General features: G+C 51.8%; 1 protein-coding gene across 2 annotated transcripts in view; it reads right to left on the bottom strand.

Annotated features, from left to right (window-relative positions):
* The window catches only part of SMOC2 (SPARC related modular calcium binding 2), a 163,372-nt gene that overhangs the window by 146,904 nt on the left and 1,264 nt on the right, over positions 1-15,204 (bottom strand). The window lies entirely within an intron of this gene.

Raw genomic sequence — 15,204 nt, 5'->3', positions numbered from 1 at the left:
CATGTCACACACTATTTGATCTGGAATTTCCCTCTCTGGTATTTTATGCTTTTTATTCCTCTCCCAAATGGTTGTCTTTACTACAATATCCATCGTCCCAGAAATACGTTTCTATGATGGTAGAATAGAGTTAACAGGTACAATCCTGAGACACATCTGGACACTGTCAGAATACTACTACCTACAAGTTCAATAATGAAATGTCTAGTCCGTGGCACATGAGAGCTTCAAGTTGGTCTCTGTGGCTTGTGAGACTATTACAATAGTCGCATCTAGCACTTTGGCTTCTGAACCTTAGATGCAGAGGGTATGTTAAAAAAACAATGGAAAAAAACTAACTGAACACTCATGAAACTGGTTATATCTGAGCCAATCACTTGCTAATAAACCCAAAGGGTTTTTCCCTTCCTGGAGACCTTGTCTGTTCCTACGTGGTGAAAACAATACACCAGCAACGGCATTGGACCAGCTTCCCATCCGGCACATCTGGGAAGCGTGACAGTGGGGCCGTTAGTCGCTGTGGGAAGGATCATTACAGGGCCAGCCCCAGAGCGGTTATCAACAAGGAGGGCGATTTGAAATGCTAGAAAGCCTGTGATAGAGTGCAGAAGCCATCCCACTTCATTCCAGCGGGTCTCTCCTCCAGGACGCCCCCTCACCACGTGCTCCACTGCCCCCGAGGACACTGTGCCCCGCCCCGCCCTGCCGGGACCGGCGGCCATCTCCTGCGGTCATCCAAAGCGCTAGGAAAGAGATATGTGTGCAGGTCCACGCTTTCTGTACGCACAGGACGCTGACCAGAAATGCCCTGATCTCCTTTCTTCACTCTCCACACACCTCCCTGAACTTCACATTTTACCTCATTTCTGGGGCCAGGCTGCCTCCCCACATCTTCACATTTCTTCACGTTCTCATCTCAAATTCCTTCACTGTCTACCTGCATTACGTGGAAAAATCACAGCGGCTGACTTCAGTACCTCTCAAGACACACAGAGTAACTGCTTTTGCCTCCATATTGTTAGGGAACAATCTTTGAGGGAGTTTGAACAGACACCTTGGAACTTTCTAGAACTATAAACTTCCCCCAGCTCTGAGGTCCCCACCACCGATGTTCCTATTTACCACAATGAGACTATCCTTAAGGTAAAGAGGAAAAAGTGGGATGTGACTGAACATTATGCAGATAATTCTCATCCTGAAAGTTAATATTTTGGTTTTCAAGTTTGCCTCAGTGGTGTTTCAAGACAGAGATCCTGAGACCTGGGTGGTGGGGCAGGGCTGGCTGGCCTGGTGACACAGTCACGCTCAGCAAGCTGTCGCAAGAGCCTGCTTCCGATTTCCTGCAGGAACGGGACCGTTTTAATCCAGTGTCCTCAAACTCACATGGGACCTTCCTTTTAGAAGACTTTTCCGTGTAATTTCCAGCACTGATAAAGGTCACGTGAGTCTCAGACCCTGGGGGAGTGTCAGTCCCTCTGCCTGCCCTCTAGTAGATGTAAAACAATGGCAGAAACAGAGCCACTGCCTCAGTCCTCTGGGTGTTCAAACAGGGCCAAGTGACCTGTGGCCTGGGCCTAAGCAACACTGTGCCCCAAAGAGCTGTTTGTGAGGGTGACAAGAAAGCAGATAGTATGACAACCGGACTGAAGATGACAGCACTGAAAACTAAAACACTGTTTACAATCAGCGTCACTATGTCATGTTATCCATACGGAGAGCAGCGCCTTCCATCTGTGGATGTCACTGTCCCCTTCCCCTTCTCATACACACCATCGCCTTTGTCTCCTCATCGGAACATTATTTGGGCTCCTGCCTGAATCAGCGCTTCCTGAATCGCTGTTCTGATTGAGCTCAAATAAACACTGTCGCCTCTCACTTTGAAAGGCCTCTTGTTTCAGGTTCACACAGACATGAGTACCAGGTAACACGTGAGGAGTCAGTGTTGCAGGAGTGACAGGGGACTGTCCCTAACCCACGGCCTCATTCCCCCCTGGTGAGTGTTTAGTTTGCCGACTTTCCAAATCCTATTACAGACTGTCTATCTCCATGTACGTCAGAGAGCTTGTGTGTATTCACACGTTTCTACCAAAATCTGTTCTTCATAATAATGGACGTGTGACACCACAAAGGTTTGGAGGCTGAAATCGTTCTTCTTGAAATCTGACCTGAAATGTCCTGTTAAACACTGAGCCAACAGACGAGTGTGGCAGAAAGTTGGGGAAGCTGAGCCCCCCAATGGGCTGCACATCTGACGAGATTCCTGGTCCACGAATCCAGGAGACCCTGTGACCCCGACCAAAATGAGGCTGGAGCCCGTGGCTGAGTTTCTCAGTTGCAAATCTGCATCCACTGTATCTTCCATCTGATCCATCGTGTCAGGAAGTCACCCGGCCCCAGCCCATCAGCCATGTGACCCTGGCACTTTGCTTTATCTCTGCGTCTGATTTCCTCATCTGCAGAGTGGGACCACCAGGGCCCCCCCTGCAGGGGGGTCGTGAGGCCACAGAAGTTTCACCACAAGCCCTCAGGGCAGCAAGTATCATGTTAACTACCATTCCCACATTGTTAATTATCAACAACTTCCACACATTAACCTGCTAATTATGCTGCTTTCCAAGACATACTTAATAAATTGGCACTTAAGTATTGAAAGTGAGACTAAAAATATGCCCCAGCTTTCTGTGTCCTTCAGACAGAGTTGGCATTTACACCAACGCAGGGGTCAGGAGGCTTCCTGGAGGAAGAGCTGGTGTGAGCGGAGGGTAAGGGGCAAACAAATCCCGGGAGAGCCCTGCCAGGCTGTGCCAAAGCAAGCACTTGGCATCACCAGGCAGTGGGCCGCAGGGAGGCGTCCTCCGCACGGGAGCCGCGCAGCCCTGTCTCTGGGCCACGCCTGCAGGATTCCCCCATTGCCAGGTAGGTCCCTGTGGTCTTTCTGGAACAAGCCCAGGACGCCTGGCTTTGCTAATGCCACCTCAGAGTCTGTCCCACATGGGCTGACAATGACGCTTCCTAACTGCACTGCAAAGGGCTGCCACACGCTGTGCAGGCAACAGCACCAGAGAAAGGCAGCAGAGATGAGGTGAGGGAGCAAAGAAACAAGAGAAAAAGGAAACAGCAGGGGAATGTTCCTGGTAGAGTGGGAAAGAGAAGACAGGGAATAAAACTTGGAAAAAACAGTGTCTCCTGTCCACTGGCCGACTGTCCCCCCACTGGGGCCACACTGGCTTCCAGCAGGACCCTCAGACAGTGGAGGGCTGTGCTGCCGGGAGGGCAGCCTGAGCACCGGTGCAGCCCCACGCCCACTCACAAAGGTGTCCTGTCCCCGGGGGTTCTGTCTGCGAGATGACTCCAGCCATGCATGTCTGGTTAGAACCTGGCACCCTGCATGTTTGCAAGCCATGTGTCCAAGTCACTTTATAATTACAAGGCGCCCAGAGGCAAAACATGGGATGAAGTAATTACAGCTTCATGTAGATGGCACGAGCACCATTTGTCACCGCTCCACTGTCACCCACTCCCGAGGTGGCATCCGCACCAGGCACTGTGGTTGCTTTGAAGTCTGTTGGGTTCTTACAGTGCAGAGGGGACACGCATTTCCACTCAAAGTGTTTGAGCACAGCCGACCGGACACCCTCCGGTGAGAGTCCAGAAACTCAGGGACCCCGCCAGGTTATGACAAATAAGACGGAGCGAGGGTGGGGCATGTGGCTATGGCGGTGTCTCGGGGGACTGAGCACAGCAGGTTGGGCCCTGCTCTTCCAAATTCTGTACTGTTGGCCGGAATGAGCAAAACCAGGTGTGATGCAGAAAAGCAGCCACTTCACATTCACGTGTGTGCCCCTGGCGGTCAGGTCTCACCTGTTTCTGTTTTGTTTTCCGAGCGCACCTCCAGCAGGCAGAGATGGGGGGCCATGCTCCCTAACCTGCTGCCTGACAGCCGACCCCACGCCCTCATCCTCACCCCTCCAGGCCGCCCCGCACCATGCAAGCTCCTCCACGCTCAGCGGCGGGCGTGCCCTTTGCCCGTCACCTGAGGACTCTTCTCCTGGGACCCATCGTGGACACTCCTTAGCAGCGCTCGCCTTAGCAGCGCTTTCTGTCTCGTGGACCACCACCAGGACCCAGAGCGTTTTGAAACCCTAGCACTAACGGGAGAATTCACTCATAAAGGAAACGTGCACCCCGAAGCTTTGATGCCACAGCTGCCAAAAAGGAAGCGGCACTTCCAAAAGTCGCACGTCACCAGCAGCATCAAGACCCGTGTCCTGGAGGCCCTGCTAAGGAAGATCAGGGGCGTGGGAAGGACGCCCACGATGCCCGCCCGCCAGAGGGTGGCACCAGGGAGCCACCACCAGGAACGGCTTCAGCCACAGCGGTCGGGCCACACCCGCATGCCCGTCCACGCTGCCGCCCACGGCTAACAGCACAGAAATTCTCCCCGGTGACAACTGTGACAGCATCCAGGTCACCGCATGCAGGAGTGACGTGTATGGGACACATGGTCTGTAGTGACTTAGCAGTGCTCAGAAACTATCCCCCGCATCTGACACCCCAAAAGCAGGTGGGGGCTCCGGCTACGCCCTGGCTGGGGTCCGGGAAAGCAGGACCGCGTGCCCCTGCCATAAAAAGAGGCAGCGAGCAAAGCCACTACCGAGGGCTGTGCACAGCGTCGTGCTGCCCCAGGAGCCAGCCTGGCCCCGCTCTGACGCCCTGCGGGGCTCCCCTTGGCTGCCTGGCCCACCTCTGCCAGTGGCTCTTCATGCCCCCCACACCGAACCCGCCCCGCCCTCGGGAGCCTCCTCACTCCTCCAGGTGGCTCCCTGCCCAGGACGCTTCGGGTCCCCACCCAATACCCAGGGGACACTGCACGGCCCTCACGAGAAGTCCCTTCGTCCCTTCGAACACACCCAGACACACTGTGAATGCTGTGTGATGATTTTATTTACCTGCTTCACTGGTGTTTTTTACCTTTTCTCCATCGAAGCCCCTTTTTCCACAGGATGGGCATGAAGAAAACCCCGAAAGCAAACTGGCGGAGGAGGCAGCAGTGACCTGCGTCCCGCCCTGGGGCACCGCTGGGCCAGTGTCCCCACCTGCAGAACTGCAGCTGGACTTCCCCCCACCCCCTGGGCCATGCTGTCCCGCGGGGCATTCCGGGAGGCGAGGGCCATCACCTGAGAGCTGGGAACTCGCTGCTACAGACCCACACAGGACCACTCTGTACACAAATAGTTCCCAGCAAAACTGGGAAAGCCAGAAAGCGTTTGGAGTAGAAAGGTGGAAACAAACAAAATTGGGGATTTCTTTTAAAAGGCTGGTTAGAGTTTGGCTCTCAGTCAAGTTCTGGCTTAGTTCACGTGCTCTCCTCAGATGTTTCAGCTGAGGGAGCCCCAGACCCCCTGGGCCTCTCGTCTGCCCTGCCAACAGGCGACCTGCCTCCCCGGTGTGGGAACAGGCTGCTACGGCCGGGGGCCTGCGGGAGGGGTCCCAGGTGCTGCAGGACGGACTGTGGCCAGCCGGGTCACAGGCACAGGAGGGCTGGGAGTGACCACAAGCACACTGGACACAGGGCAGGAGGCCAGACGGCGAGAGGGAGAGGGGCAGAGATAGAGAGATGCAGAGACAGAGACACAGAGACAGAGAGACAGAGGCAGAGAGAGACAAAGACAGATAAATATTTGTCTCTAATTTTCTACCTTTGTCAATGAAATGCTTTGTCATTTTTTGTTAAATTTGGGGATACAGTAAGAAGAGCAAGGTAGGGATCTGGGTGGAAGGACTGACGTGACAACACACCCCAAGAAGGGACCGCAGGGCCTGGGGGCGCCGTGCGTAACCCACATGCTCTGCACACATGCCCTGCTGTCCCTGCTCCTCAGTACACACCTCAGTACACACACGTAGACACGTGGACATGCGCCTGCCACTGAAGAGACACGGGACTCAAAGCAGCTGGCCTGATTTCCCAGGACCCAAGCGTCCAGGGCCCAGCCGTGGGGCATTGGCGGCGCAGGGCCTCTCACTGCCTGTGTCACAGCCCAGGACCCCAGGAGGCCCAGCAGAAGCCCCTACCCCAGCATCAACCTGCTGGCTGCCCAAGTCTGCAGGTAACGGCAGGGACAACGAGACAGGCTTGGCTGAGCCTGGACACACTCCTGGCTCTGAAGTCATGGCTGCCTGATGGAAAACTCAGGACCACAGGCATGGTTCCCCGACCCCCAATCACCTTTACAAATCAGAACCTGGGGGACAACCTGCAGCTATTGCCAGAAATGCATTTTTCTTTGTCACCTGAATAAGAACACAGAAAAAGATGGCAGAAGTGAAGGAGGGTAAAGGAAAGGTGATGTAAATTTGAATGGGGGCCACTAATGATTCTCAAAACTGTCCTTCAGATTTTGGGATGCAAAGAAAAGTGGATGGTTATGAGGCTAACGCCAGCCAGAGGCCAGTCAGAATGTGGCTGAGGCAGCCGGGAGCTGGCATGTCGCCCTCCCAGAGCCCTCCTTCCGTGACACATGTCTGAAGACTTCCTGGGGCAAAGCCTGGATCAGAAAGCACACTGCGATCTGCGATAGTCAGTTGTTCTTGGGGGGAAACCCCACCGTGAAACGGACATGTTTGTGCACCTCCGTCCTGGGGAACACTGAAACGGAATGTCACTTTGGCAGCTAGGATAGGTCAGCCACTGCTGCCGTGGAATCGCTTCGCCAAGCGAGACCTGGCAGCTGGAAGCAGAGGGTGTCCTGGCCGGACAGCCCCACCGAGCTCTGCAGACCTCAGTACGCAAAACCAAAGCTCCACTTCAGTGACACAGCACTCCTGTCCCACAGCTGAGCAATAGCACTGAATTTAACATGCACGGCCCAGACTTCCAAATTAATTGCTAGAACATCAAGAAAACAAAAGTCCTCGTTATTTTTAACTCCCTAATTTAGCATCTCTGCATCATGAGTCAGATCTTTAAAACTGGAAAGTGGAATGTGGTGCCTGAACTCATGAGAAGTGGCAGACCTGGGGCGCTCTCTGTCACCAAGGCAGCCAAAGCTTTGCTGGTGGCCCTAACCCCAAGCCCCGCCTCCCTGCCCACCGACCCGGTTCCCAGCCCTGGGCCAGGCTGCTCTCGGGCTCCCCCCTGTGGTCGACGGGTGGAACGTGGAAAGTTAGGACCCACAGCTTCCACTGGGTACCTGCCTAGGGCCCCACCTGTGCTCAGGCAGCACCACAGGCAGGAGCGATGCCAAGAGTGTGAAAAAGGGACCCAGGACTCCACCTGGATTATATCTCTGAATGAAAAGGAAGATCTGTCTTTGGCAACTCCCTGCATGAGATCAATCTTTTAAGAGTGAAGACCTGATGGGCACCAGCACACGTGGGGAGCCAGCCCAGCGAGAACGGAAGGACGTGTATGTTCAGGTCAGAGCTGTTACTCACTTTCCTCACCCCGAGGGGCTTCCAGAAACCCAAAGCACATACGCCCATGAAGCACAGACAGCTGCCTGGCAAGGATACCAGAGGACAAATAAGACACACAAAGCCGGTGCATTCTGCTTGGGGAGCAGAGCACCGAGTGCAAAGACAGTTTAGTTTTTACACAGACGTCTTTATCCCGCCCCAGATGCAGCCACCTTGTCACTTGGGAGGACGTGTGTGTCCAGGAGACGGCCTGTGCTCATGGCGCTGAGAACGGGCCTCACTCACCAGGTGTCAATTACTGCCTTAGCATAAACTTTCTGGAGTATGATTCACAGTAACGTGTACTTGGGAGTCAATATAGCATTTTATGGATGATTTTTGAGTCATTAACTCTGGGGAGCGTGCAAGGAGGGGGGCAGACGTAAGCAGGTCTCCTGGGGAGTTTTCACCGGGCAGTCCTCTCACCCTGCGTGTCCTCTCCTCGGAGTGAGGCCTGGCCTGTCCCTCAGGTGTATTTGGGCCACGCAGGCCCAGGAACGCGGAGCAGGCTCAGACAATGTGCACAAACCGGAAGGGACTGTTCCAGCCTGGGGTCATGGCCTCAGGACACAGATCCAGTCCTAACAGCAATAATACACACAGTCCCACTGTGGGTTCACAGACTTCAGACAACTGCCTGCAGAGACTGGCTTGGCGGGGCCTCCAGTTGGAAAGCTACTGAGGAACGTCAGCCGAGCACACTGGTGCCGTCGTGCAGAGTCAACTCCACATGTGGGACCACTGCTTCTGAGCTCCTGTGTCTGGGCCTGGGGGCCACATTCGTCCAAGGGCGTTGACCAAGCAGCACCCAAGCGGAGCAGGTTCAGAGCGGGGAGGGGGAGCCGGAGGGCCTGCAACGGTTCCTTCAGACATGGGGCTTAGGTGCTGATAACTCACTCACCCCCCACCCCCAGAGTCCTCCAAACACTGGAAAAGAACCCGGGCCTGAGAATAAAGGGGAGGGGGACAAAGGAGGGGCCTGTCTTCAGACAACCTAGTCGTCTTCTTTAAATACCTAAATAAGTGGTCCATGGAAACACACAATGTCAATTCTTACTGACTCATCAATAGCTGAAGTTTTCAGTTACGTGAATCTCTGTCTGCATTGAAACCAGTCCCTGCAGAGAAGTACTCGGCAGCATCTTCCGTAGGGACCGAGAAGACCCTCCTGTGACACGTCTTCTTCCCCAGTGAACGGCCCTAGAGCCAGGCACGAGGATGGTCCAAGCATCTGTCTTTTAATGCTCAGAACTGCATCTCCCCATTTTCCAAAGATGCGAGCCCCCGGCCCAGACTTCTCTTGGCGTGGGCAGGAGGCAGGGCCGTCCCCTCGCTCTCCTCCTCTCCCTCCCCCTCCCCCTGCTTACAGACAAGCACATCTAGTGAAAGCAGCAGCGACAGCATGTTGACTGGGGCTCGTGCCTGTGGGGTGACGGGGAGGAAACAGGGGGACTTGTGCTGAGAGTGGGGTCCCGGCCAGGACTCAACAGGTACCCCCTGTGTCTGCTTTTGACCCATCCGTTCCACCGCAAAGCACGTAACGGTCCCTCGTGAAACAGGTCTATTAAAACACTCACCTGTGAGATGACAGTGTGACGGGACAGCGAGAGACAGCACACACTGCGTTAGAGTTGCTGGCACTTCGCAGAAGGCAGCGGCCAGCGCTGTCCTTACCCGGAACACACCCTGTCTGGACCCTGAAGCCCCCAAACCGGCTACAAACTTCCAAACGCCATCATTTGACAGTCTTGACCTTGCCACCACAATATGGCAGGACACGACCTTCTTTTTTCAAAGATCATTATTTTAAAATTACTCCTAAGCGTACTGTTTGTTTGTTTTTAATTCTTCATTGCACAGACCCAAGGCCTATGTGGAATGAATGAATATACAAATGAAAAAAGACAATGCACTAAATTCTGCTCTAATACCTTCATTCAAATCTCTAGAATTGTTTTTAAAATTATTAATATGAGAATATATGGAATGTATTTCTTATTTTGTAATTTCTATTTCATATTTTAAAGTGATTCGTTCTTATCAATGGGGCAGCTGTGTCTTATGAAGCCTTTTTCATTTCAATTTGATTTCCAGTATACGGAAGGGTACAAGCGTGACTTCAGAAACTGAGGAAAGTCACAGAGTGGTTCTGTGACATTTCTTCTGATCTGTATATTTTCCCTCAATTTTCTAACACAATTATGGTAGCATAAGAAAAGCGCGGGTGTGTGAATGCAATTCACATACATAGAGATTAATCTGTGCCTCAGTTAATGTTAGTCTCAGAAAACCGGAACAAGCTCCAGTGAAGAAAATGCAAGTCCATGTTCACTTCTGAAGATGGGCAAAAACGTGATTATATGTGAGCAAAGAGAGGGGGGAAGGGTAATTAGGGGGAAGAGACTGAACGCTGGGGCTAGATTTTGAGCTGTCATTAGAGCAACACCACCAAACCCAATCGGAGTTCTAATGGGGCTGGAAGAGCTGGGGAGTGTGTCTGCCCAACGCAGAGCCTTGGTTAAAGGAATCACACATCTTGCCATCCTAGAACTGAAATGTACCCTGAAAAATTAAGATCATCAGCCTACGCACTAGTAATGCACCTTCCATTACTGCCCAGACGGCCAGAAAATCCTTTCTCCGTCAACATCAACATGTAGCTCCCTCGTCGGAAGCGGTCACTGCTTATGGGACAGCTCGTGGGGCCTCGGCCACACAAGAAGAGCCAGCACGAGTCTCGTCCTGGCCCCACGGCGGCAGGTGCCTCCTCGCCTGCTGCTCCTGAAAGATGGGGTGGGGGGCACTCCCAGTCACCAAGAGGGTCCCCAAGTTCATCTCCACGTGGTCTTCATGGGAGAGAATCCACAGGAGTCTGCAGGTGTGATGTTTCATGCATCACAAAGGGCCTCCACGCCATTTTCTGGGCACGAAGCTTCTTCCCAGGAAATCACGTCTTGGCCTGGTCTGGGAAACGCCCACCTTCTGTTTCGCTCTGCTGGGGGCTGGGCTGGGCTGGACCTGCCCAGGGCCGGCAAAGTGACGGGAAGTCCCAGCAAGGATATCCGCTGTCTCCAACCGCGCTCATCTCATGGCGGTGGGGGGGACACTTCATGACCGGACAGAGCAGAAGATAAACAAAAACACCCAATTTGGACAAGGTCAACCTATGTACTGTGGCACTTGGGGCCAAGAAACTGATGAACTTGTCCTTTAAGAAACCCAGCCACATTGAGGACGTCCAGAATGGGGTGGGCCTCACAGACTGTGGCCACTCACTCAAGTGTTTGAGCGGTGATCACACAGACCACAGACCACTGTTTACCTAACACCCTCCACGCTATGGTAACTGCTTTATCACTGACGACTGCCAGCAACCTCAAATGTTAAGAGTTGGCTTACCCCTAAATAGAATAATCTGCCATAGGCACGGGGCTTGCTTGTGGAGGGGTCAGTCACACGATGCTGGAGATACAGTGACAGCAGTGGCCCACCCACCACAGCAAGAGGCCACCAGGACAGGGCTCGGCAGAGGGGGACCGACGGACGCTTTGAGAGGAAAGGCTATGGGGAACAGAAACTACAAAAACCCCTTCCGGAATTTCAGCCATTCCTAACCTGGAAAGGGCAGCATCCACGGTCAGTGTGCTGGTGAGGGAATGACTGTAATGGGAGTGGGCAGAGTATAAACGAGAAAGAAAACAGATGACCAGGGAATAGACAAAGGAAAAGAAGGAAGATATGTATCCAAGGAAGAGCGTTCACTTACTCTACTGACATTTCACCTTCCTTTAAATGCCAGCTTCATCGGTTACGTGCCACATTATGTCACATAATAAAACACTGAATATAATTGGTTTCAGTAGTCATTCGGAGACTGCCTCCATGTTGAAAATTCTAATTAAATTGGGCCAGATATTACAGTATACAAGTTTCCATTTATACTTTCTTCTTTTTAATCCTGACAATATAAATGTGAGTTGACATTTTTCTTGGTTCTATTCATTAGTGCTTTATTGCAAACCTTTGTTCTTTGATTTTCAGCCTGGAACTACAAAACCACATAATAACGTCTGGTTTTTTTTTCTGTTTTTTTTCTTTTTCACTTTTAAAATAATTTCTTCTTAGCCCCTATGAAATTAGAAATTCATTTTCTGAAATCTTTCCTCTTGTGGGCTTCAGTAAAATATTCAACAGATTGTTATTCAAATTCTAAAGACGAACAAACATTAATAGTGAAATCTTGTCCCATTTCCCACTGCATCAATTGGGGAAACAAAAGTGACAATTCTAGTTTTCTATAAATTAACTCAGGTGGTTTTTTTTTCTTAGTGTTTTCCCTCTAATTCCAAGATCCTACTGGAAATTCATCATTCTTAGTCAGCCTTGAATGTGTGGAATAGGGTATTTTTTAATTCAAAAAGATATAACGGTTTTCCTTGCCTAAAGGGTAACACTGGCAATCTTAATAGCAGCCCCATTCTAAAACCCTGGCTTATTGTGAAGGCTGATTTTGATATAGAATTACTTAGAAATCCATCATCTTCTGAACCATGCAACCTATGACACATCCGTGCCCATTTTCTGCACAAGCCTGTTAGCGCCTAAAGTGGCTCAGAGTTTTACTCATGGTCTTGACTTCAAATCAAAATGAATTGTGAGTCCCCCAGATGTTTGGGTTTTAGTTGCCACGTAAATGGGTTTCTGGGTTGGAAAATCTTGACTGTGTTTGGTGTCCTCCCCGTCACCCCCTCAGGGCCCATCTCGTGCTGATAAGTGAACGGCTGCCTTCCAGGACGTCCAACAGTGGGAGAGGAGAACCCATAATTGCTCCTCAGACACCCGACACTGAGTGAGAACAGCAGCCACACAGGACGGAACACACTCGCACACAGTCGCCCCAGAAAGGGAAGAGCCCGTTGATGTGTGTGTTTCGGCAGAATCACCATGAGCTCTTCTCGTGGACATGCCAACAGGGGAACGTTCTAAACTGTATCTGAGCAAACACTGTTTTCCCATCTCCTCCCCTCTCTTTCAAAGCAAATGAATACATACAGGGTGGAAAACAGCCATTTCTATGCTGTGGTTCCACGGTCCCCAGACCAGCAAGTCCTAGGACCCCCTCCCACCCCCCCACCCCCCCAGTCAGACCCTCGTGGGAAAGCGCTGACAGTCAAGCAGTCTGGGCAAAGGTGGTACAGACTATAAAGTCCCTAAAAGTGACACAAAAACCTGTGCTGGGACCCCCCCAGCCCACTTCACCCCAAAGGAAGAAAAGAGTTCAGGTTGAGTTTGGAAGCATCTCGATCAGCTTTGTGTACAGGGCTCTTACAGGGTTTTGGGAATCTCCCGTTTCCTCTCCTCTTAAACGTGGACACAAGAAACGTTTCTGGTTAAGCTGTTATGAGGGTTAAAGGTTGTTGTGAAGCGACATGAAGTGCCGAGTACGCACAGCACAGCCAGGGCTCACTGGGGCGACATAGGCGTGAGCCCAGGACGGCACCGTCCCTGGCCAGGAGAAAAGGCACGAGAAGGGAAGTGGCTTCACTCTGTGTTTAAGGATGAGCACAGAGCCATTTAGTCAGCTCCAAAAGGAGGCAATGGCTCCATCTCAAAGACTTCTGGGAAAGGGGTCTGGCTCACCCCATTCCTCAGGGCCCCTAAAGAAAGCACTCAGGTGTAGGTTTATTGACTGTCGGTCAAAATCCATATGACGGCATCTCTGACAGAGTGGAAAAGTCGTGATCTGCCTGCCCCAGTGATGTATACTGAAATTATTCCCCAGGCTCAGCCATTCTCAGAAATCAAAATTAAGAAGTCAACCATTCTCACGAAGAATGTGGATGGGCTGGCCTTAGAATGCACCCACTTCCTCCAGGAAGAAGTACCGTGGGTCCAAACTGGAGTGGGTTACACACGCTTCACACTTAGCAACACCCCCTGCTAACACTGAGGTCTGATCCGTGGCCAGGTTGTGCAAAGCCGTCAGAGAGTCACAGGAGAAAACACAAAGGGTCCGATGGTGCCATTTCTGAAGAATGATTGTGGTGAAAGTTGGAAAAAAATGATTGTCAAGCAAAGTAGATTTTTTTGTTTCAAACACAAAGTAATGGGGAGATCAAATCCAGTGACACCTTCTGGCAACGCTGTGCCCCAAGGACAGGTATGACAAACATCTAAGCCCCAAAGAGACAGTAACACTGCCTGTTTCTTGGTGAGAAGAACTGCAGGGAACAAAGGAGGCAGAGAATCACATCTTTCTCATCGGCGTGTCCGCTCTACACCACTTAGCTCGGCCAGGCTCATCCACACACCAGGAGCGAAGCGGTGGCTCTCAGCATCGTGACAGGTGGCAAGACCACAGAGCCAATACCACATGCACCTGATGACACAGCAGCAGGCAGGTTGACACTCCCGGGATTTAGGACCGTCTCACACAGACCGGTCCGTAGGTGCCTCAGAGATGATGCTGATCGGAGAACTGACGTGCACCGGGCATATTGAGACTTAGCTTTAATCCTCACATGTGCTAAACAGATATGGTTACTTTCTGCCCACTCGCTATAGAAGACACCCAGCCATCACTCCAGCCTCTTACCCACTCACGCTGCCTCTCTGGTTTATTCAAGAGCACATGTGAATCCTGCAGAGAGAAAGCCATTCCTGTCAACACCAGGGTTCCCAAATACTCCAAAGTGATCTGAAGAGGCATGAGTAGCACGGAAAGACCCAGCACCACTCACGTTTCCTCAAGGCCCTTCAGAAAGACTCCTGATGTCCTAGAGTGGGGGCGGGGTGGGAAGCAGTCTGCCAAAATATTTTATGGCTTTAAACTTTTCTCCTGGATGCAAAAGTAACACAGCATTTTATTTGCAAATGTGGTTTTCAGGCCAAAAGTTTTCTGGAGCAGTGCAGTGCAAGACATACCAGAAGTGTCACACTTCCAGTCCCTTCCCCACAGAAGTCCCATGTGTGGCTGGCAGCCCCGGAGACCCTGAGAGTCAGCTCGGGAAGGCACAGGACCAGAGGTTTAAAGCAAATGGTTAAATTAGAAGAGGGGAGGGGAGAGAAGAAAAGAATCTACAGAGATTTAAATTGTTCCAATAACTAACCACACGGATTCTGCTTTTCCTCAGAGGGACCACCCGGCTGAGGCTCCCCCAAGGACAGCGAGCAGATGACAGTCTGCTTTTTGCACTTCCAGAAAATCTGTGGCAGCTGTGGAAGGAAACACGAGGGTCTCATTCTGAGAATTGGTCTGTCCCTAGATCGCCTTTATTGCACTGTAGGGGCAAGTGTGTGCATGTGTGTGTGTGCTGTGTGCGTGCGTGCCTGAGTGTGTGTGTGTGTGCACGCACGTGTGTCTCTGAGTGTGTCTGTGTGCGTGCGCGCACGTGCGCCTGAGTGTGTGCGCACGTGCGCCTCTGAGTGTGTGCACACGTGTGCCTCTGTGTGTGTGTGTGTGCACACCTGTGTGTGTATGTAGAGATGGGTACACATATGAACACACACCGTAAATGTCGGATGGGCCCCTCTGGGGAGATAACAGTTCTGCAGGGAAAGCTGCGCCTGCGAAAGTTAGCAGTTTCTAATCTACAAGTCATTGCAGACACAAGGCAGGGACCCCAGGACGGCTCCAGAAGAATTTTAAGTATGAACCATGAACTCACCAACTCCTTCCCCCTCTTACTGCTTTAAAAAAAAAAAAAAAGGAAGAAAGAAAAGACTCAAAGGAGTGCTTCAAATTTG

The sequence above is a fragment of the Rhinolophus sinicus genome, linkage group LG05 (genome assembly GCF_036562045.2).
Source record: "Rhinolophus sinicus isolate RSC01 linkage group LG05, ASM3656204v1, whole genome shotgun sequence".
Taxonomy (NCBI): domain Eukaryota; kingdom Metazoa; phylum Chordata; class Mammalia; order Chiroptera; family Rhinolophidae; genus Rhinolophus; species Rhinolophus sinicus.
This window is presented reverse-complemented; position numbering and strand designations above follow the sequence as displayed.